Source organism: Onthophagus taurus, chromosome 6 (genome assembly GCF_036711975.1).
Source record: "Onthophagus taurus isolate NC chromosome 6, IU_Otau_3.0, whole genome shotgun sequence".
NCBI lineage: Eukaryota > Metazoa > Arthropoda > Insecta > Coleoptera > Scarabaeidae > Onthophagus > Onthophagus taurus.
The window spans coordinates 1,093,480-1,116,468 of NC_091971.1; the positions used below are offsets into that span (position 1 = coordinate 1,093,480).

At 31.9% G+C, this 22,989-nt stretch overlaps 1 long non-coding RNA gene across 1 annotated transcript; it reads left to right on the top strand.

The window, feature by feature from the left end:
- Nucleotides 1–921: 921 nt before the first annotated feature.
- LOC139430280 (uncharacterized) lies at nucleotides 922–2,736 on the top strand. Its single transcript, XR_011640739.1, has 2 exons — nucleotides 922–1,430; nucleotides 1,482–2,736. It is a non-coding gene; the product is annotated as an uncharacterized lncRNA (long non-coding RNA).
- Nucleotides 2,737–22,989: the final 20,253 nt, after the last annotated feature.

The window sequence follows — 22,989 nt, forward strand, 5'->3', positions numbered from 1 at the left end:
AAAAAATTGTTTGTAGATTAAAGGTGTAAATTTCCAACAACAGATTCCTCTAACAGAAACACCACGATGCTCATTTCCTATGGAATTATGTAAAAATATGTTTTAAATTTACATAATTGATTTTTCAAATGAGTGTACCTAATTTGCATAAAGATCTTAGTAAAGAAAATCTTGTGATAAAATAAAAAATATTTATTAATAAATTCTAAATAATAAATATAAAAAAAAATTGTACATTATTATCAACTTAAATTTGGATTAGCTAAACTAGAATTAGGTATTTCATCTAAATTTTTAATTTCAACCGGTTTATCGGCAATTTTAGTAAATATTTTCCCATTATAACTCCAAGTGTGTTTCCTGCCCATCCGTTTTGAAACTTCTTTCATTAAAAACACCTTCGAAGGTGTTAAATCTTCTTTAACCACGACATTCGTGGCTTTTAATTTCCGCTTATTTTTAAAGATTTTATCGCGAATTAATCTATTAGCAAATTTAACGACGATCGTTCGTTTGCCATCTTTGTCGGTACGAGAATACGAATAATTTATATCCCATGGTTTTAATTGAACCGATAATTTGTCGCGACATAATTTTTTTATTTGGGCATTTGTACTCAAGGCAAAATCTTCTTCGACCCCGAAAAATCGTAAATTATCTCGTTTTAAGACAGCTTGTAATTCTTCTAATTGAGATTTTGTTTCTGTTAATTGTTCTTGAATACTTTTTGATGAAATCGTTGATACAGTTTTAAATAATTGATTTTTTGGAATTCTTGTAATGGTTTGTTTTAAAAATAACATCTTTTATACAAAATTTATTAAAATAATGGGGGTAGTAAATTATTGACGGGTTTAATCTGACATGAATGAAAGATAAATAAGCTCATTTTTTTTTGTTCGTAACGATGTCACATTTTTTTAATTAATCTTTAAATGTTACGTTCCATGAATTTCTAACCCATTTTAGAAGATTCAACGACTGTAAATTCTACATTTATATGGCCAGGAAGGTGACTACCAATCTAAATTTTGGATTAAACGACCTACGTCGTTCCGGGTACGCTTTTACATTTTATTTTTCGTTGAGAGCTCAAATTTTCGGCGGGATGCTCATTTTACATACATAAGGAAGTACTCGTAATACATTCATTATTTAAGGGTAAAGGGTAACGTCAGAAAAGATTTTCGTCATCCTTGAAGCAAATTTTTATTATTAAAAGAAGTGGTAATAAATATGATGGAGTGGGACAATATAAAAGTCAACCTGACACAGAAAATCGTACAAGAAGATGGATTGTAAAAAGCTAGAATTAAAATCATGTTACTGTGAGGATGAGAAAAAAACAATCCTCAAATCTTCAATCAAAGTAAAGAAATGAAAATGTTCTGCAGAAGGAAAACATGCAATATCTTAGGATTATTATATTTGTAATGGTTTGAATATGCGAATATAATTTTTGTTTACCTCTTGTATAACAGGAATGGTATAACAGTGTGTTTTGAATATGGTCGATACTATATGACGATGATAAGCAGAGCGGTGTCGAAAGTTCGAAAGTTCAATATAAAAGCGCCCGAAAGAATTGGCAGACCATGAAACAACGCCCATAAATTGTAGTTATTGAGGCTTCTCTGTCAACATTACACCCATTCAAATAACTTTAAATTTTTATCCTCGATTTTAAAGATTATAATTTAAATCTCAGACGTGGCAATTTGCGAATTTACTGGCTAAGTCAATATTTCTGTTTCTTAGAAGTCATCATTGCATAAATTTGAATATACTAGAAATTATTGATTATTGCTGTCAATACAAATGTTAGTTTGGCATTGTCGTCGTAGATATAAGCCCTGAAGTGGCGGAAACTTCTCGAAAACGTCGTAACACGGAGATTAAAGCTAATGATGAGATATTAAAATCCATAACGGAATATATTGACAACGAAGTGTTGAGCAACGAAACAATTTCGATTCTAAACCCATGTTATGCAGTCATGTCGAGAAGTTGCGTCTTACGCCGGTGTTACACTATCATAGTTCTATGTCATAGATCTATTACCAAATATTTGTAGTATAAAGTTTAATGAGAAAATATTACGGAATTATGTTGTCGCAAAATGGATAAACGACAGATTTTAGCTTTTGGTACCTGTTTGTTTTGGTTGTCAATAATTACAATATGTTTATTGTTGAAAAAACCACTTAAGAAGGAAAAGCGAGTGGGGGAGAGAATCCTAAAAACGAGAGTCTTTGGTAGCAAATCGTAATAATTATCATTTCTCAAAAGTGAAGACCCAAAACATTACGAGAACTATTTAAGAATGGATGAGAAAAGTTTTTGTTTCTTGGCATAAACTACATGCTAAAAAGTTGCAACACGTCGATAGAGTTGACTCACAAAGCTGAGTGTTCAGTTTTTAATCGGGAAACTTTATTAGGACGTAGTTCTTGCCAAAATAACAAGTTTTTTATATAAATTTAGGGTCACAAGTCGTTTGTTTTCGAGCTATGAGCTGTCAAAGTTGAGCCAAAAATTTACATTTTGTTTTGTATTTCGGCTGTAAGTAAACCGTAGATTTTGAAACTTTGTACGTATTTACTACTGGTTAACACCTTGGGCTTCCCTAGGGCTTTGTAAGGGGATGAAATTCACCACCTACCCCTTGATTTTTTTTATAAAAACTTTTTAACGCTGTGTAATATTAACATAAAAAAATATGCGTTTTAAAGCTCATTCTTTAGTGGTACTTTTTGGTGTCTTTAGTATTTTCTTTAAAGTTAATGGTTTGCGTGTAAAAAAATAAAATATCGTGCCATGGACCGCTATGTGCCGCCATGTTTATCTAAAATTCTAAAAGTTGGCTCTGAGAACTTGTAAGTTTCATTTACGGTGAATCCTCATAATTGTTAAGGATTATTAATAATTTTTGACTGTTATTAAGCAAGAGTATCAATTTTTTAATATTGTTTAAAACAACGTAATTTGTTTAGACAGAGAATTTGTTTAATTGGTGTTATTTAGTTAGTACTAGATCTTAGTAAGTGCACAACTTCCATGGCCAGCTATAAAGAATTTTTTTTACTAATTCCAACGATTTACAGTACTTGGTTATGTTCTTCAGACCACGCAATTATGGTCTATGTGTATTTAAAAAAAAATGTATTATTTTCTTTAAAGTTAATAGTTTGCTTGTAAAAAAATAAAATATCGTGCCATGGACCGCTATGTGCCGCCATGTTTATCTAAAATTATTCTAAAAGTTGGTTCTGAGAACTTGTAAGTTTCATTTACGGTGAATCCTCATAATTGTTAAGGATTATTAATAATTTTTGACTGTTATTAAGCAAGAGTATCAATTTTTTAATATTGTTTAAAACAACGTAATTTGTTTAGACAGAGAATTTGTTTAATTGGTGTTATTTAGTTAGTAGTAAGTGCACAACTTCCATAGCCAGCTATAAAGAATTTTTTTTAATAATTCCAATGTTTTACAGTACTTGGTTATGTTCTTCAGACCACGCAATTATGGTCTATGTGTATTTAAAAAAAAATTTATTGTAATATTATAATTATATTATTATAATTGATTAATAGACATTTCTGAATGTGTGCAGCATACACACAGGTAATCATCTTAATTATTGCTATCGTTACAAACGTTTGAAAGGGCACAATTAATTCGCAAACCTACTCCAATTTCTAAAGATTCATCAAAGGCTGTAGATATTGTTGAGGTTTCTTTAACGTTTGTTACAAAGGACTTCGCCCTTTAAACACGATCTTATAATAATCCATAAACAGAATCATTTTTTAAAACTACCATAAATAAAAAAAGCTTGGTTTTATTTATACAGGGTGTCTCAGCGAGACCGGTCGCCACCTACTTGATTTTTTTAAATGGAACATCCTGTATATTTTTACATATTTGGATTTGTCTGTTTTGAAGGTTTATAAATAACTTTACTTTTTGCAATTTGATTCGGTCCTTCTCGAGTTATTCGAATTTTTCCAGAAAAATTTGCTCCAGCGGACATTTGTTCAAAAAATCATAGAACACTCAATTTTTGAGATATCAATTTAAGATTCAGAACATGCTTAAACAACGTGATGGAGTATGTTTTAGTGCCGAGAACGGCTGTCTAGATCGTTTGGTCACTTTACTATGATACGTTAACTTTTCGAAATTTGACAGCACCATAACTTCATTTTTTTAAATGGCACCCCCCATATTTTATTACTTAGTCGTCTTCGGCGTCTCATTTTACATCTTTTATATTCCATATGTCCTATGCCTAACGTTAATAGTTTGAGAAATAATTAGGGTTATCCGTGCAAAAAGTCAAGGTCCCTCACTTTAGATATCGATATCTTCGCAACCGCTCCATAAAAAAATTGCAACAAAGTTTGTTGTAATCACTGAACATTTCTACGTAACTTATGTTAATCTGAAAATTTTCGGATCACGGTTTTCTTGTTACCGCGAGTTAAATGAAAAATGTACCAGATTTTTTACGGAATTGGCAACTTTATCAACTTTGCGATTTTTTTTCTTGAAAACTATCGTACGAAAAAATTCTAATTTTGAACAGGTGGTAGTCTGATGTGTTCTCAATGAGTGGCATGTTTTATTTTTTCGATATTTCATACAGTTTCGCGGAAAATCGCGGTTTAGTAAGACGCCGTTATGTCGAAAACGGTTGGGTGGATTTCTTCGCGGATTTGACCAAAATATGTCAAATAATGTTGGTTGTCGGATTCCGTTATCAGTTTTTCAATATTAAGGCTCTCTATTTTTTTAAGAGCGATTTAATGAAATTACAAATTAAAAAGAAACAGAAATAAGCTCTGCGGGGTGACGAGGGTTCCGGCCAATCGGAACAGATGATGCGTCCCAGACAGGACGTCGCGCCTTATTTCTTTATGTAGGCAAGATAAAGGCGCGACGTACTGTCTGGGACGCACCATCTGTTCCGATTGGACGGAAACTTCCTCTCCCCGCATAGCTTATTTCTGTTTCTCTTTAATTTGTAATTCCATTAAATCGCTCTTAAAAAATTAGGGAGCCTTATTTTTGAAAAACTGATAACGGAATCCGAAAATCCGCGTTATTTGACATATTTTGGTAAAAACCGCGTTGAAATTCGCCAGGTCGTTTTCGTGATAACAGCATCCCACTAAACCGCGATTTTCCGCGAAACTATATAGAATATCGAAAAAATAAAATATGCCCCACATTAAGAACACATCGGTTTACCACCAGTTCAAATTTGAAATTTTTTCGTCAAATAGTTTTGGAGAGAAAAAATCGCAAAGTAGACAAAGTTGCTGGCACTCTCAAAAATCGGGTACTTTTTTCACTTAATTCGCGATAAAAGTAAAACCGCGGACCCGAAAATTTCCAAATTAACATGTGATACGCAGAAATGTTCACTGATTACAATAAACTTTACAACAATTTTTTCCATCGAGCGGTTACGGAAATATCGATCTCTAAAGTGAGGGGCCTTGACTTTTTACACGGATAGTAGTGTGCCATGGAAAACAAATGTTTAATGACTTATTGATAAACGTCAAAGTCTAATTTAGGTTGTTTGATGCTTGTGAGTCTAAAACCAGTTAAAATGGATATTAATAACGTAAATAATGTTTATACAAATGAAGAAATCCATAATTTATTTTTTGTGCACGAAAAGTGTGACAAAGTTCTTAGTTAACTTAACTTGCAGAATGTTTAATGAAAATTATCCACATTTATCTCCTATGACAAAAGGTAAATTTGCACATGCATCAAGTGACGTAAACAAGTGAGTCTTTGACAAGAACTCATTGAGAAGGCTTGTTTTTCATGGCACACTAGGCTAAATATCCATATATGTGTGCATTTTTCAAAAAACCCTAATTATCTCCCAAACTATTAATATTAGGTATGGGCCATATGGGATATAAAAGATGTAGAATGAGACACCGAAGACGACTAAAAAATAAAATATGGGGGGTGCCATTCAAAAAAATTAAGTTATGGTACTTCAAAATTTTGAAAAGTTAACGTGACATAGTAAAGTGATCAAACGTTCTAGACCGCAGTTCTCGTCACCAAAACATACTCCATCATGTTGCTTAAGCATGTTCTCAACCCTAAATTGATATCCCAAAAATTGAGTGTTTTCTGATTTTTTGAACAAATGTCTGCTGGATCCGAACTCTACTCCTGATCTACTGTTCTGTACAAGACACATCCGCGGTCTAATTACACAGGTAGTAGTTGTTCCGGATTTATGCTCCGATCACTTGGGCATTTTAGTTTATGTCAACGTCACAACCAACGTACCTAAACCTGTTCCGACTTTAATTAAAAACTATAAGCTTTGCGATATGGAGACAGTTAACTCAATAATGAAAGACTTCATAGAAGCACATCAGACAATCACAGTTGACACGATTTCAAGGTTTAACAAATGTCTTAAGGAGTCGATAGACAAAGCGAGCCCATCCAGAACCACCAAATACTACAGTTTTCCGTTACCTCCATTTATTATCAGACTCATCAAAGAGAAAAGACGCCTATATCGAAACTTCAGGGTATATGAAGTGCTTGAGTTGAAAAAGAAGTTTAACGAGTTCAACAAAAAGATACAGAAACTAATTCAGCAATACAGAACGGAAAAGTACATGGAAGCCTGTGACAAAATAAAACTATGTAAAGGAAGAAACTATTGGTACGAAATTCGAAAACTATCAAGATACCAAAAGACACCTGGAACGGAGAAGCTCATTGATCCTACCGATGGCGATGTGCACTCCAACCCTGAAAAGATTGTCAACATACACGCTAACTACCTAGAAGGTGTATTCACCTTTACAGAGGATGTTTCGTTTTGTTCCCACAATAAAAGCATTATAGATAATTGGTACGAATCCGCATTTTTGACACCGTTCGAGACACCCCTCATGTTGGAAAACGAATATTTTACTCTTCTTGGACAGGGAAAAGATACCGCTCCCGGTTATGATAACATCACAAGGAAATTGCTTAGAAGTCTAGATCTTAACATCCATGGCTTTATCAGAAAAATAATTAACTTTTGCCTTACGACTCAGCATTTCCCGCGCGACTGGAAGACGTCAATTATTACTTGTATTCCCAAGCAGGATTCTTCTCTATCTGATCCAGCCAACTATCGCCCCATCTCACTGCTCCCCGTAATTGGAAAACTCTTCGAGACGCACTTGAAGAACAAGCTCCTGGCTGCGGTATCAAAGAAAATTCCGCCTTACCAATTTGGCTTCCAATCGGGCAAATCAACGTCCCAGCCTCTAACTATTCTGGTTTCCAACTTCCAGGCGGCACGTTTTGTAAAACTAAAATCTGCAGTAGTGTTTCTGGACGTCCGAAAGGCCTTTGACTCCGTGTGGCACAAAGGATTGCTATTTAAACTGGATAAGCTAAAAACCCCATACTACCTTCTAACCCTGATAAACCAATTCCTGTCCAATCGCTCCTCCATCGTGAAGTTGAAAAATCACTCCTCCCACAGCTTCTCCGCTCAGCAAGGCCTTCCTCAGGGTTCGCCTATCTCTCCCGCTCTATACAATCTATTCTGCCACGATCTTTACAACGACAACCCAGACGCCTTTAACCTCACTGCGTACGCACTTCTTTACGCCGACGACACAGCATTGGTCTCGCATAGTAGGGATATCACTTCCTCGGTCCGTAAGCTGCAGACGCTCATAAACGAAACGGAAAATTGGTACCGAAAATGGCGCATCTTACTCAATCCTACAAAAACACAATTTTTTGTCCCATTCCTCTCACCCCGCGCTCCCTCTCCCACAATTACAATCCAATCAACGGCAATCTCCGTCTCACCAACCTGCAAGTATCTTGGCATAATACTTGACAGAACGCTTAAGTTTTCCACTCATGCAACCAAGGTGAAGATGAAAGTAAAGACACGCGCCAAACACTTTAAATCTCTCTCGTTCAGCGGTCGCGGAATCTCTACCTCATGTGCCTCGCACATCTACAAGACCATATGCAGGCCCATCATAAAATATGGATCAATACTGCTAAGCAACGCACCAAGAAGAACGAAGTACCACCTGGAAGTAGCGGAAAGATCTGCACTGAGATCCATCACCCGAATTAGGAACCACCTCTTTAACCCTAGCAATGATCTGCTATACCAACTTACCGATACCCCCTATCCATACCCGTCTTCAATCTTTGTCCGATAAATCCATTCTAAATTTTCCTACCAACGCCTTGCAACACACGCTTATATCGCCTCGATTACTCCACCCTCGCAACAACCCACCACTTCTCTTCCAAAAACTCAAATATGTAAAAATATACAGGGTGTTCCATTTAAAAAAATAAAGTTGGTGGCGACTTCCGGTATAACCGGAAATGCAAGAAATCTGAAAATATTTTAGACGAAGAGATCGTAATTGATAATACTTAAGTCTGAATTCTCAAATTTTTATTTTCGCCACAACCCCAGAAACGTCTAATGACCGGTCTGAGACCCGCTGAGACACCCTGTATATCATTTAACATTTCTATTGTTTAATAAACCGATTAAAAACCCTATATTTTCTTTTTATGCATCCTATTGTGATACGGATTGATGTGAAAAATGATATTCGTCTATAAAAACTCATTCGGGCCACTTCAATAGATTTGTATGCACACAATAAAATCGACAAATCACAATACAAAGACTTGATGTCAGGTTTAATAAATTTAAGGGTAAATTAGATGCGAATTTTAAAATGAAATTGTCTAAAAGTAACCTTTTAAATCAAATTGAGTTCGTTGAATTACAAATTAAGTAAGATTTTTAGTCTAAAATACTGGGGTTGATATTAAACTGGTAATTGAATGTCAATAATGGTGACGAAGATTCGATTAAAATCCGTTTTTATCCATTTTATACTAAAATTGGGATTTTCTTATTTAAAAAATAGGTTATCGATCGAGATTTTTTTTAATAAAATTTTTTACTACCCAAAAGAATGTCAAGTAGATGAAATTTAAACCTGTGAAGGATAAAAAAATAATATATTTTTTCACCGCATGAAAGATTGAAGGGCTGATCCCTTGTAACTACAGGATTTTTTTTCTGTTGGACGATAAAATGAAAAGGGTTGCCTGCTCATCGAATTTCGACCGCCATTCAATTATGTGTAAAGGATCTAAGCGAAATTGGTTTTTGTGGGGCGAATTTAACGAAAATTGTATACTAAATAAACTTTTTTATCCAATAAAAATTACAAATCAGAAAATTCCCCCTTTCTCAATAACCTTGTTAAGTGTAAAACTTTATTTAAGGTGTATTTATTAACTCGAAGTTATGGTGGTTTAACTTGTAACTAAGTGAAACTTTAAGCTTTGCGCAAAATTAATTATAAAATCCGTCTAAACCATCTATAACGTTGTTAATTTATATAAATTTCATGAAATCGCTACTTAATTTAACTAAAAGCTTTTAAACAATTTTTTATCTTGTAGAAAATTGTTGGAAATTAACTTGATGGGATTGTGTGTGTAAATCGGTGCTTTAAATGCAACCAAAATTACTTTGAGATAAAATTTTATTTTACAACACTTTGAAACTAACTACATTTCAAGAAAATCGAGCTTACAACTTACCTGATAATAAATTTAATGTTATTGGGAAGGTATCAACTAAGTTAATCGTTTGAAAACTAGTTAAAACTCCGATAATTTGGATTTACACACAGAAACGAAACGCGAATTTAATTTGATAGAAATTTGTTACGATTTTTTGTTTGTTTTCGGTTTGAATGGGCGAGAGCGCGCGCGATACTGATAATAGAAGCGTCGTCGTCGGCGTCGGGACGCCCGCACACCAACTTTGGAATCATCCCCACCTAGAATTTCACCACCGTGGATTCTGTTTTAACTTCGAAAGTTGGTAGGACCGTGGTCGATGTTTGGGTTCTTTGTCCCACGTCTTCGATGGTTTTCCGATTTTACGAGTACCAAATGTCTACCTTTACATCGATAAGATTACGAAACTCATTTTCTTTTTAACTTTAAGGATTTACTTTGATACATCTTTTTTATTTAAGACTCTATTTAAAGAGGTTTACTATAAATTTTATATATTTTTCTTTAAATCCAAATTATCTATTTGACATTACTATAGAATAAGTAATATTAATAATTGTAATTACACAATCAAAGGCGACATCCAGTATATAATAGATAATGCAATGGTGTATAAACAATTTCGCAAAATCCAATTTGTTTGATTAAGCTTATATTTCTTCATCGCAAATTGCCAATGTGTGGCAATTGGTACCTGCTTATTTATTCAGGTAATAAATGCGTACATTATAAAAAAATAAATAAAAGAGATAACGTTTGGAACGGAAAAGATTGAAATTGAAAGAAAATAATTGAGCCATATTTTACGAGAATGAAGACTTGCTAAGTCTGGCGCTGGATCAAATTCTTGTTATGAAAGCAAATAGTTCAGATAGTACAGATACAGCGTAAAGTTACATTCTATAAGCTCGGTTCTAATAGATTGAGTGGCTTCCTTGAAATACTTTTGAGATGCTCAACGTTTAGGAACATGTAACATCTGGTTTCTATAATCCTTAAGAAATATTTCCAATATCCACGGAATCTAAATCAAAATATATTCTGGGAATGTAAAGATTTTCTATTTCTCCTTAAATAATTATATAAATCTAGCACAGCCAATGTTATTTTCGGTTGTGATAGCATAAGTTTTCTTAGTATTGAGAAAACCAAAGATTGCATTTCACAGGCATTAACGATACTAGTATAGCCGATTAAGTTTTAAAAATTCGTATAAAATCCAGTTCTTGGAATATGAGTATGCAAATTTCCCAAAGTGTTAATAAAAGTGTCCTCTTTCGAATGAACCAACCCGTTTTGAAAAATCGTTTTTAGTTTTTGAGAAAAAAATTTTTGAAATGATCTACAATTTTTTCGAATTTGGCAATTTTCGTCGATTAACTTTTAAAAATTCGTAAAAAATCCATTTCTTGGAATACGAGTATGAAAATTTCCCAAAGTGTTAATAACAGCGTCCTCTTTCCAATGAACCAACACGTTTTGAAAAATAACTTTTAGTTTTTGAGAAAACAATATTTGAAGATTTGATAAAATTTTCGATGTTACAATTTTCATCGATAACTTTCAAAATTCGCTATAAAATTAATTTTTTGAAGGATCCTTGTGCAAATATTACCAATTATTAATTAAAGTATCCACTTTTTAATGCAACAAGCCGCTTTGAAAAATCGCTTTTAGTTTTTGAGAAAAAAATTTTTGAAATGATCAACAATTTTTTCGAATTTTGCAATTTTCGTCGATTAAGTTTTAAAAATTCGTATAAAATCCATTTTTTGGAATACGAGTATGAAAATTTCCCAAAGTGTTAATAAGAGTGTCCTCTTTCCAACGAACTAACCCGTTTTGAAAAATAGCTTTTAGTTTTTGAGAAAACAATATTTGAAGTTTTGATATAATTTTCGATGTTGCAATTTTCATCGATAACTTTCAACACTCGCTATAAAATTAATTTCTTGTAGGATCCTTGTGGAAATATCACCAAGTATTGATTAAAGTATCCTCTTTTTAATGCAACAAGCCGTTTTGAAAAATCGCTTTTAGTTTTTGAGAAAAAAAATTTTTTAAATGATCGGCAATTTTTTCGAATTTTGCAATTTTCGTCGATTAACTTTTAAAAATTCGTAGAAAATCCATTTTTTGGAATACGAGTATGAAAATTTCCCAAAGTGTTAATAAGCGTGTCCTCTTTCCAACGAACTAATCCGTTTTGAAAAATAGCTTTTAGTTTTTGAGAAAACAATATTTGAAGTTTTGATATAATTTTCGATGTTGCAATTTTCATCGATAACTTTCAAAATTCGCTATAAAATTAATTTTTTGAAGGATCCTTGTGGAAATATTACCAATTATTAATTAAAGTATCCTCTTTTTAATGCAACAAGCCGTTTTGAAAAATCGCTTTTAGTTTTTGAGAAAAAAATTTTTGAAATGTTCGACAATTTTTTCGAATTTTGCAATTTTCGTCGATTAAGTTTAAAAAATTCGTATAAAATTCATTTCTTGGAATATGAGTATGAAAATGTCCCAAAGTGTTAATAAAAGTGTCCTCTTTCCAATGAACCAACCCGTTTTGAAAAATAGTTTTTAGTTTTTGAGAAAACAATATTTGAAGTTTTGATAAAATTTTCGATGTTGCAATTTTCATCGATAGCTTTCAAAATTCGCTATAAAATTAATTTCATGAAGGATCCTTGTGGAAATATTACCAATTATTAATTAAAGTATCCTCTTTTCAATGCAACAAGCCGTTTTGAAAAATCGCTACTAGTTTTTGAGAAAAAAATTTTTGAAATGATCGGGAATTTTTTCGAATTTTGCAATTTTCGTCGATTAAGTTTTAAAAATTCGTAGAAAATCCATTTTTTGGAATATGAGTATGAAAATTTCCCAAAGTGTTAATAAGAGTGTCCTCTTTCCAACGGACCAACACGTTTTGAAAAATAACTTTTAGTTTTTGAGAAAACAATAGTTGAAGTTTTGATAAAATTTTCGATATTGCAATTTTCATCGATAACTTTTAAAATTCGCTATAAAATTAATTTTTTGAAGGATCCTTGTGGAAATATTACCAATTATTAATTAAAGTATCCTCTTTTTAACGCAACAAGCCGTTTTGAAAAATCGCTTTTAGTTTTTGAGAAAAAAATTTTTTAAATGATTCGCAATTTTTTCGAATTTTGCAGTTTTCGTCGATTAACTTTTAAAAATTCGCATAAAATCCATTTCTTGGAATATGAGTATGAAAATTTCCCAAAGTGTTAATAAGAGTGTCCTCTTTCCAACGAACTAACCCGTTTTGAAAAATAGCTTTTAGTTTTTGAGAAAACAATATTTGAAGTTTTGATAAAATTTTGGATGTTGCAATTTTCATCGATAACTTTCAAAACTTGCTATAAAATTAATTCCATGTAGGATCCTTGTGGAAATATTACCAATTATTAATTAAAGTATCCTCTTTTCAATGCAACAAGCCGTTTTGAAAAATCGCTACTAGTTTTTGAGAAAAAAATTTTTGAAATGATCGGGAATTTTTTCGAATTTTGCAATTTTCGTCGATTAACTTTTAAAAATTCGTAGAAAATCCATTTTTTGGAATACGAGTATGAAAATTTCCCAAAGTGTTAATAAGAGTGTCCTCTTTCCAACGAACTAACCCGTTTTGAAAAATAGCTTTTAATTTTTGAGAAAACAATATTTGAAGATTTGATAAAATATTCGATGTTGCAATTTTCATCGATAACTTTCAAAATTCGCTATAAAATTAATTTCTTGAAGGATCCTTGTGAAAATATCGCCAACTATTAATTAAAGTATCCTGTTTTTAAATTAAGAGAGAATTCTGAAATGCACCAGAAATTATAACCATTATTGCCGAATATCCGGCCGAAGGGGATGTCGAATATCCGGTATCTGACTTTTCGTAAAATCACTATCCGTTTCGATCACTACTCTATACTAAAGAATGGAAGAATTAAATTTCGGTATCCCTAAGTCAAGGAACAGTTTAAATCCAACTAAGGAACTGGATAACTAACTTTCGGTATCGCATAAAATAAAACTTACCTCGAAGGTTTCGTATAAATTCGTAATACTTTTAAAGAAACTAACTCGTAGAATCCTAAAAATAACTTCTGGAGAGGAAGTGAAGAACTTCTCTATTCAACAAATTTTGTTATTTTTAGTGGTAACTAGAAAACTAGATTTTGCACGGAGGTAATTCTTGTTAAAAAAATTAATAAAATTTTAATAATAACGAGTTGTAACAGATAAAATGATAGTTAACTACGGAAATTAAAAAGGAAGGAAGGATTAAAAAGTACTCTTGAATACATAAATATCCCTTGATATATATTTAATGAGATTGAAATCTTTTCTATTTAACACTATTCCAATTTTACGACTGCTTAAACTCCTCTAACTTTATATCGATAAGACTTCGAAGTAAAGGATTCACCTCGAAAGTACCCTTTTTTTGTACAAAGCTTTATCAAAGCTGACCTTTCGACATCGCATTCCACGATCAAGTTTATGGTTTGCTTTGAATTTACTTACAAAGACATCGCAAAGTGCAATTTCTCTATTTATTCTTTATCTCTGAAAATGTAATCTCTTAACATTTCTAGATATCTTAAGAAAATCGTGTATAATATATCCTTTCTAAGCAAAATTTATTTTTAATTTTTTCCGGAAAAATAACATAAAATCAAGGTTTCATTTCATCCCATTAAGTTTTACGTGATTCTGCCTTTATTTCCTTTCGGTATCCAGTTTCGGCCTCAAAACGACTCTCTATGTGCTGTATATATTCTTTCTACGATACTCATAAAGAGAATGAAATATTTTTTTTTCTCCGTTTCAACGCGTATCTTTGTGATGTTACCCAATAAATAAAAAAAATTGGTACAAAAAAAAACTTTCAATCACTTTCAATGTTTTATATATAGAACCTCATAAATTATCGTCAGATGATAAGAAGAAATTTTTTTTACGAAAAATACACCCCCTGTGGAAGTCAAAAATGTCTTAAGAGAAATTTATTGCTTGTTATTTATTGTTTAAGGCAAGGAAATAAAAAAGAAATAATAGTCGATTAAGGCAAGATCTAAAAATGGATTTGAAACGTCCCCTATAATCTAATGGGTTAATATTTCATCGAATATTGATCTTATTGTCGTTTGTTGGGGCTTTGTCTGTTTGGATTTTGGTTGGCTGCATCTGCAACCGATTCCCAATTACGGATTGGCATAAATTCTGATAAATCCGTTTCCCTTATTGGAGTCTCTAAATCATGTTTAGATAACGGGTTATAAGGTTACAATTACTTTTGGTGATTAGAAAATAATATCGATTTAGAATTTTTTTGAGAAGTTTTTAACTCCTATATTTATCCAAACACCTCTGCATCTAATGCAAGAAATATGTTAGCAAGCGCGGATTGATCAATACGAGACTCATATATTACTTAGTTCATTTAACGAATGTCAACAACACAACAGAAACGGGAGAGAAACGTGAGAATATTACATATCACTGATACGCATGTTGAATTAATAACAATCACATTCGAGCCGATGCGACACAAAGTATACTAATTAAAGCAAAAAATATTTGAAATTAAAAGTATACAGTACAATATCGATATAACGGATTAGTACGGGGAAGAGATTAGTTAAAGGACCGTTAGTGACGTCAGTGCTGAATTAGAAATAAAACTAGAACTAACACTAGACCTAGAACTAGAAACATTCGGAACTAGAAACTTTAAAAGTTTTACACTAGCATTGTTACTATAACTAACACTTTACCTAGAACTAGAATCATTCGGGTTTAGCCGTTTTGAGAGACGTGTGGTTAAACCCGAATGATTCTAGTTCTAGGTCTCGTGTTAGTTCTAGTTTTACACTAGCATTGTTACTAGAACTAACACTATACCTAGAACTAGAATCATTCGGGGTTAGCCGTCTTGAAAGACGTGCGGCTAAACCCGAATGTTTCTAGTTCTAGATCTAGTGTTAGTTCTAGTTTTACACTAGCGTTGTTACTAGAACTAACACTTTACTTAAAGTATCCTCTTTTTAATGCAACAAGCCGTTTTGAAAAATCGCTTTTAGTTTTTGAGAAAAAAATTTTTTAAATGATCGGCATTTTTTTCGATTTTTTCAATTTTCGTCGATTAACTTTTAAAAATTCGTAGAAAATCCATTTTTTGGAATACGAGTATGAAAATTTCCCAAAGTGTTAATAAGAGCGTCCTCTTTCCAATAAACCAACACGTTTTGAAAAATAACTTTTAATTTTTGAGAAAACAATATTTGAAGTTTTGATAAAATTTTCGATGTTGCAATTTTCATCGATAACTTTCAAAATTCGCTATAAAATTAATTTTTTTAAGGATCCTTGTGGAAATATTACCAATTATTAATTAAAGTATCCTCTTTTTAATGCAACAAGCCGTTTCGAAAAATCGCTTTTAGTTTTTGAGAAAAAAATTTTTGAAATGATCGACAATTTTTTCGAATTTTGCAATTTTCGTCGATTAAGTTTAAAAAATTCGTATAAAATTCATTTCTTGGAATATGAGTATGAAAATTTCCCAAAGTGTTAATAAGAGTGTCCCCTTTCCAATGAACCAACACATTTTGAAAAATAACTTTTAGTTTTTGAAAAAACAATATTTGAAGTTTTGATAAAATTTTCGATGTAGTTAATTTCATGAAGGATCCTGGTGGAAATATCACCAATCATTAATTAAAGTATGCTGTTTTTAGGTTAAAAGAAAATTTAGAAATGCACCAGAAATTATAACTATAATAGCCGGATAGATATGCCGGATAATCGGATATCCGGCCGAATATCCAGTATCCGGTTTTTCGCAAAATCACTATCCATTCCATCGATTCAGATATATTCCAGTACAATATCGATATAACGGATTAGTATGGGGAAGAGATTAGTTAAAGGACCGTTAGTGACGTCAGTGCTGAATGTGAATTAAAACTAGAACTAACACTAGACCTAGAACTAGAAACATTCGGAACTAGAAACTTTAAAAGTTTTACACTAGCATTGTTACTAGAACTAACACTATACCCAGAACTAGAATCATTCGGGTTTAGCCGTCTTGAGAGACGTGCGGCTAAACCCGAATGTTTCTAGTTCTAGGTCTCGTGTTAGTTCTAGTTTTACACTAGCATTGTTACTAGAACTAACACTATACTTAGAACTAGAATCATTCGGGTTTAGCCGTCTTGAGAGACGTGCGGCTAAACCCGAATGTTTCTAGTTCTAGGTCTAGTGTTAGTTCTAGTTTTACACTAGCATTGTTACTAGAACTAACACTATACCTAGAACTAGAATCATTCGGGTTTAGCCGTCTTGAGAGACGTGCGGCTAAACCCGAATGTTTCTAGTTCTAGCTCTAGTGTTAGATCTAGTAACAGTGCTAGTGTAAAACTGGAACTAACACTAGAAATAGAACTAGAATCATTCGGGTTTAGCCGTCTTGAGAGACGTGTGGCTAAATCCCAATGTTTCTAATTTTACGTCTAATGTTAGTTCTAGCATTACACTAGCTCTGTTACTAGAACTAACACTATACCTAAAACTAGAATCATTCGGGTTTAGCCGTCTTGAGAGACTTGCGGCTAAACCCGAATGTTTCTAGTTCTAGCTCTAGTGTTAGATCTAGTAACAGTGCTAGTGTAAAACTGGAACTAACACTAGAAATAGAACTAGAATCATTCGGGTTTAGCCGTCTTGAGAGACGTGCGGCTAAACCCGAATGTTTCTAGTTCTAGCTCTAGTGTTAGATCTAGTAACAGTGCTAGTGTAATACTGGAACTAACACTAGAAATAGAACTAGAATCATTCGGGTTTAGCCGTCTTGAGAGACGTGTGGCTAAATCCCAATGGTTCTAATTTTACGTCTAATGTTAGTTCTAGCATTACACTAGCTCTGTTACTAGAACTAACACTATACCTAAAACTAGAATCATTCGGGTTTAGCCGTCTTGAGAGACGTGTGGCTAAACCCGAATGTTTCTAGTTCTAGGTCTCGTGTTAGTTCTAGTTTTACACTAGCATTGTTACTAGAACTAACACTATACCCAGAACTAGAATCATTCAGGTTTAGCCGTCTTGAGAGACGTGCGGCTAAACCCGAATGTTTCTAGTTCTAGCTCTAGTGTTAGATCTAGTAACAGTGCTAGTGTAAAACTGGAACTAACACTAGAAATAGAACTAGAATCATTCGGGTTTAGCCGTCTTGAGAGACTTGCGGCTAAACCTAAGCCAAAACTAAAGCTTTCTAATTCTAGATCTAGTGTTAGTTCTAGTTTTAGTTCAATAAAAATATGTAACATAGTAATATCTAGTGCTACGAAACTTTACCTAGCACTGTCACTAAAACTAACACTACATCTACAAAGTTTCGGTTTTAACAGTGCGTCTTACAAAAAAGTTTTAAAGATTGATACCGAATTAAACTCGAAATACATTTTTCCTTATTTTTCCGCTAAACATAAACCCGCGTGTTCAAATAATGTAAATTTCAAAACCAGTAAAACTGTCGAATCGGAAATAATACAATCCATCCTACCGTGTAATTCAATTCGAGTAGGTATAAACTCGTAAATGACGGTGACGTGAAGAGTTACCATTTCCACAATTTCCTTGTTTTGTGTACTCTTCAATGCGTAACAACATCGAAAATTGGATATCCGATCGGAAAGGTTTCCGCTTTCTGTTTGGTTGAAAAACACGAGTTTAAATCGATTCAAATTGAAAGACGGTGTTGTTTTAGGGTAAGCTTAATTGGAACGTTAATTGTTACTAGAAAACAAAGTAAATTAAAAGAAAAATAAGAAAAAAAGCTGTTTTGGAAATGTTTGTATAAACTTTTTATATAAAAATTTTCGTTTTAATTAATTTGGAGTGTTTTAAACTGGAAAAGTAGTTTTTCGCGAACCTTTCGATTAAATTGCTGGTAATATTAAGTGCTAATTAAAGTTGCCCATTAAGCGCGAAGAATGTAAACGCGGAGTGTTCCGTGCAAAAATTAATTATGAAGTTGAGTTGCGTAATGCTGGAAGAAGTTTTTGGAGAGGGTTTTGAAAATACATGATTTAAATTAAATTATAAACTTGGAATCATATTTTTAATTAAATTAATACATCGAATAAAAATGGAGAATAAACTTTATTGTAGCTCAATGTAATTATTACATCAGTTTTTATTTTTTTTTTCTTTATGGTTTAACGTTATACTAAATAACTATATCTTTTTAATTTATAAGAAAGTTTTTCTGTCCCAAATTAAATCCGTTAAAGCATACAATTCATAATTAGAACGAATATAAGAGTTTCAAAAAGTTTACAAAACATCCAAAAAGTATTTGTCACAAATTCTAAAACTATATCTAGAACGCTGAAACTAACTATTCGATATAGACAAAGCAGGTTGAACACACCGATCGACTCTTTATTTATCTGGTTATCGAAGAGATGCAAATTTTAGCAAAATGTCACTAACAAGACGGAGAATGTTTGTTGTGGAGTTACAAAGTGCTGGGAATTTTTGGCCAAAGTTGGTAACATTTTGGTTGAAAAATTTAATTATTTAGTAATGGATAATGCATGGTCAATATGATCTAAAGAAGTGACCACTCAAATCCACAATTTCAAAATACTTATACTATATATTGCATGTTGGTGGATTTGATTTCAAGGGGCGATTTGTAGCCAGTCTCACTACAACAAGAAACACTAGTACAATGATTAGAGACTATCATTTATAGTTTATGATATATATATACTAAAATATGGTATCAATTAAGTTATCTATTAAACATTTTTATCAAACACATCATGAGTTTCCTACCAAACGCTTCCACAAAGTCACGGATTGAACAATAAAATAAGTAAATGTATGAGTGCTTAAACAATTAAATAATTGATTTATTTCAGGTGGGACTAAAATGTATTTAATTAACTTATATATATAAATAGGTAAGTAAATTTAACCAATTGAGTTAACTAAAAAACGTTTTATTTAAAACCTAAAACTTAATTTACTTTGTGTTTTGTTTAGGTTTGTTATAAATTGAATTGACAACATAGATTTAAAATTCTATTAAAACTCGGTTCTGTTTAAATAAAAAAAAAATATAAATAAAATCCGCTTACAAGATTAAACTGAAAATTCCATATGGATTTTATGGATTTGTAGTGTGTAGATTGCAACATAAACATTAAACAGATCAGGAAAAATAAAACAGTCTTCAAATATAGAGCTTAATCTAGAAGAGTTTAAAATTGTCGCGATATCCCAAACCTCCAACTATTCTTATTGCTCTTCTTTGTATCCCAAAGATTCTTAGCCATACTAGAGTGGCTCTAGGCTATTAGTCCATAAGTGATGTGAGATTGTAGCAATGAAAACTATACTGTTCGCAGCGCATGAGTGAAGACAGTGACAACTGTCTCAGCAAAAAAGCAGCAGAATTCAGTCTACCGGCTAGCTTAACCCCATATAAGGCCTGAGTCCAGATATACTTAAACCTAGAAATTTGCAATCAGGAACAGGTTCAATCTGGTCATCTGGGCGTAAGGTGAAGACCAGGTTAAGTGTCTTACTTACATTTAGGATCAGGTTATTGCTATTAAACCAAACAAAAAAATTCAAATGTACTTCAAGTTACTTTGTACTAGTGGTGGAACGGATATCCGGCAACTATCCGGTATTCGTCCGGATTTTAACAAATGGCAAATATTAAAAACCTATTACTTTATATTAACCTATTACTTTTAGTACTCCACCATTCACAGGAATTAATATCTCTTTTAAGTGTTGGACACTGGAGATAATAATCAAGTTCAACCCCAACAGAACTTTTCTCATTAAATACAACTTTATTTATATCAGATTTGTCATTAGCAACCTCATTGTAACAATCCCAATACGATATATAAAATCTCTTGTAGTAGTTTCGTCTAGTTTTCTTCGACATATTTTTAAAATTTTGCAATTTTCGGCGATTAAGTTTTAATTCGTATAAAATTCAGTTCTTGGAATATGACTATGAAAATTTCCCAAAGTGTTAACAAAAGTGTCCTCTTTCCAATGAACAAACCCGTTTTGAAAAATAACTTTTAGTTTTTGAGAAAACAATATTTGAAGTTTTGATAAAATTTTCGATGTTGCAATTTTCATCGATAACTTTCAAAATTCGCTATAAAATTAATTTTTTAAAGGATCCTTGTGGAAATATCACCAATTATTAATTAAAGTATCCTCTTTGTAATGCAACAACCCGTTTTGAAAAATCGCTTTTAGATTTTGAGAAAAAAATTTTTGAAATAATCGACAATTTTTTCGAATTTTGCAATTTTTGCCAATCAAGTTTTAAAAATTCGTATAAAATCCATTTCTTGGAATATGAGTATGAAAATTTCCCAAAGTGTTAATAAGAGTGTCCTCTTTCCAATGAACCAACCCGTTTTGAAAAATAACTTTTAGTTTTTGAGAAAACAATATTTGAAGTTTTGATACAATTTTCGATGTTGCAATTTTCATCGATAACTTTCAAAATTCGCTATAAAATTAATTTCTTGAAGGATCCTTGTGGAAATATCACCAATTATTAATTAAAGTATCCTCTTTGTAATGCAACAACCCGTTTTGAAAAATCGCTTTTAGATTTTGAGAAAAAAATTTTTGAAATAATCGACAATTTTTTCGAATTTTGCAATTTTCGCCAATCAAGTTTTAAAAATTCGTATAAAATCCAGTTCTTGGAATATGAGTATGAAAATTTCCCAAAGTGTTAATTAGAGTGTCCTCTTTCCAATGAACCAATCCGTTTTGAAAAATAACTTTTAGTTTTTGAGAAAACAATATTTGAAGTTTTGATAAAATTTTCGATGTTGCAATTTTCATCGATAACTTTCAAAATTCGCTATAAAATTAATTTTTTAAAGGATCCTTGTGGAAATATCACCAATTATTAATTAAAATATCCTCTTTGTAATGCAACAACCCGTTTTGAAAAATCGCTTTTAGATTTTGAGAAAAAAATTTTTGAAATGATCGACAATTTTTTCGAATTTTGCAATTTTCGCCAATCAAGTTTTAAAAATTCGTATAAAATCCATTCCTTGGAATATGAGTATGAAAATTTCCCAAAGTGTTAATTAGAGTGTCCTCTTTCCAATGAACCAACCCGTTTTCAAAAATAACTTTTAGTTTTTGAGAAAACAATATTTAAAGTTTTGATAACATTTTCGATGTTGCAATTTTCATCGATATCTTTCAAAATTCGCTATAAAATTAATTTCTTGAAGGATCCTTGTGGAAATATCACCAATTATTAATTAAAGTATCCTCTTTGTAATGCAACAACCCGTTTTGAAAAATCGCTTTTAGATTTTGAGAAAAAAATTTTTGAAATGATCGACAATTTTTTCGAATTTTGCAATTTTCGCCAATCAAGTTTTAAAAATTTGTATAAAATCCATTTCTTGGAATACGAGTATGAAAATTTCCCAAAGTGTTAATAAGAGTATCCTCTTTCCAATGAACCAACCCGTTTTGAAAAACAACTTTTACTTTTTGAGAAAACAATATTTGAAGTTTTGATAAAATTTTCGATGTTACAATTTTCATCGATATCTTTCAAAATTCGCTATAAAATTAATTTTTTAAAGGATCCTTGTGGAAATATCACCAATTATTAATTAAAGTATCCTCTTTTTAATGCAAAAAGATATTTTGAAAAATCACTTTTAATTCTTGAGAAATAAATTTTTGAAATAATCGACAATTTTTTCGAATTTTGCAATTTTCGCCAATCAAGTTTTAAAAATTCGTATAAAATCCACTTCTTGGAATATGAGTATGAAAATTTCCCAAAGTGTTAATAAGAGTGTCCTCTTTCCAATGAACCAACCCGTTTTGAAAAATAACTTTTAGTTTTTGAGAAAACAATATTTGAAGTTTTGATAAAATTTTCGATGTTACAATTTTCATCGATAACTTTCAAAATTCGCTATAAAATTAATTTCTTGAAGGATCCTGGAAATATCGCCAATTATTAATTAAAGTATCCTCTTTTTAGAGTTGCTTCGTTAGATAAATCAGCATGAAAAAAAAGTACATTTTGTATCTTGGATCCAAATAATGTAATTAATTTTATCTACGACTGCTTGAATAAGTCATCATTACCGCACTCATTTGAGGTGATTTGAGTTACGTAATGAAGTTCATTACCGCACTGGTTTCATTACGTAACGCATTTTTAGTCTAATCAGAACAGACTTAATTTATTGAAACGAGCAACAATACAAAAGAAAAAG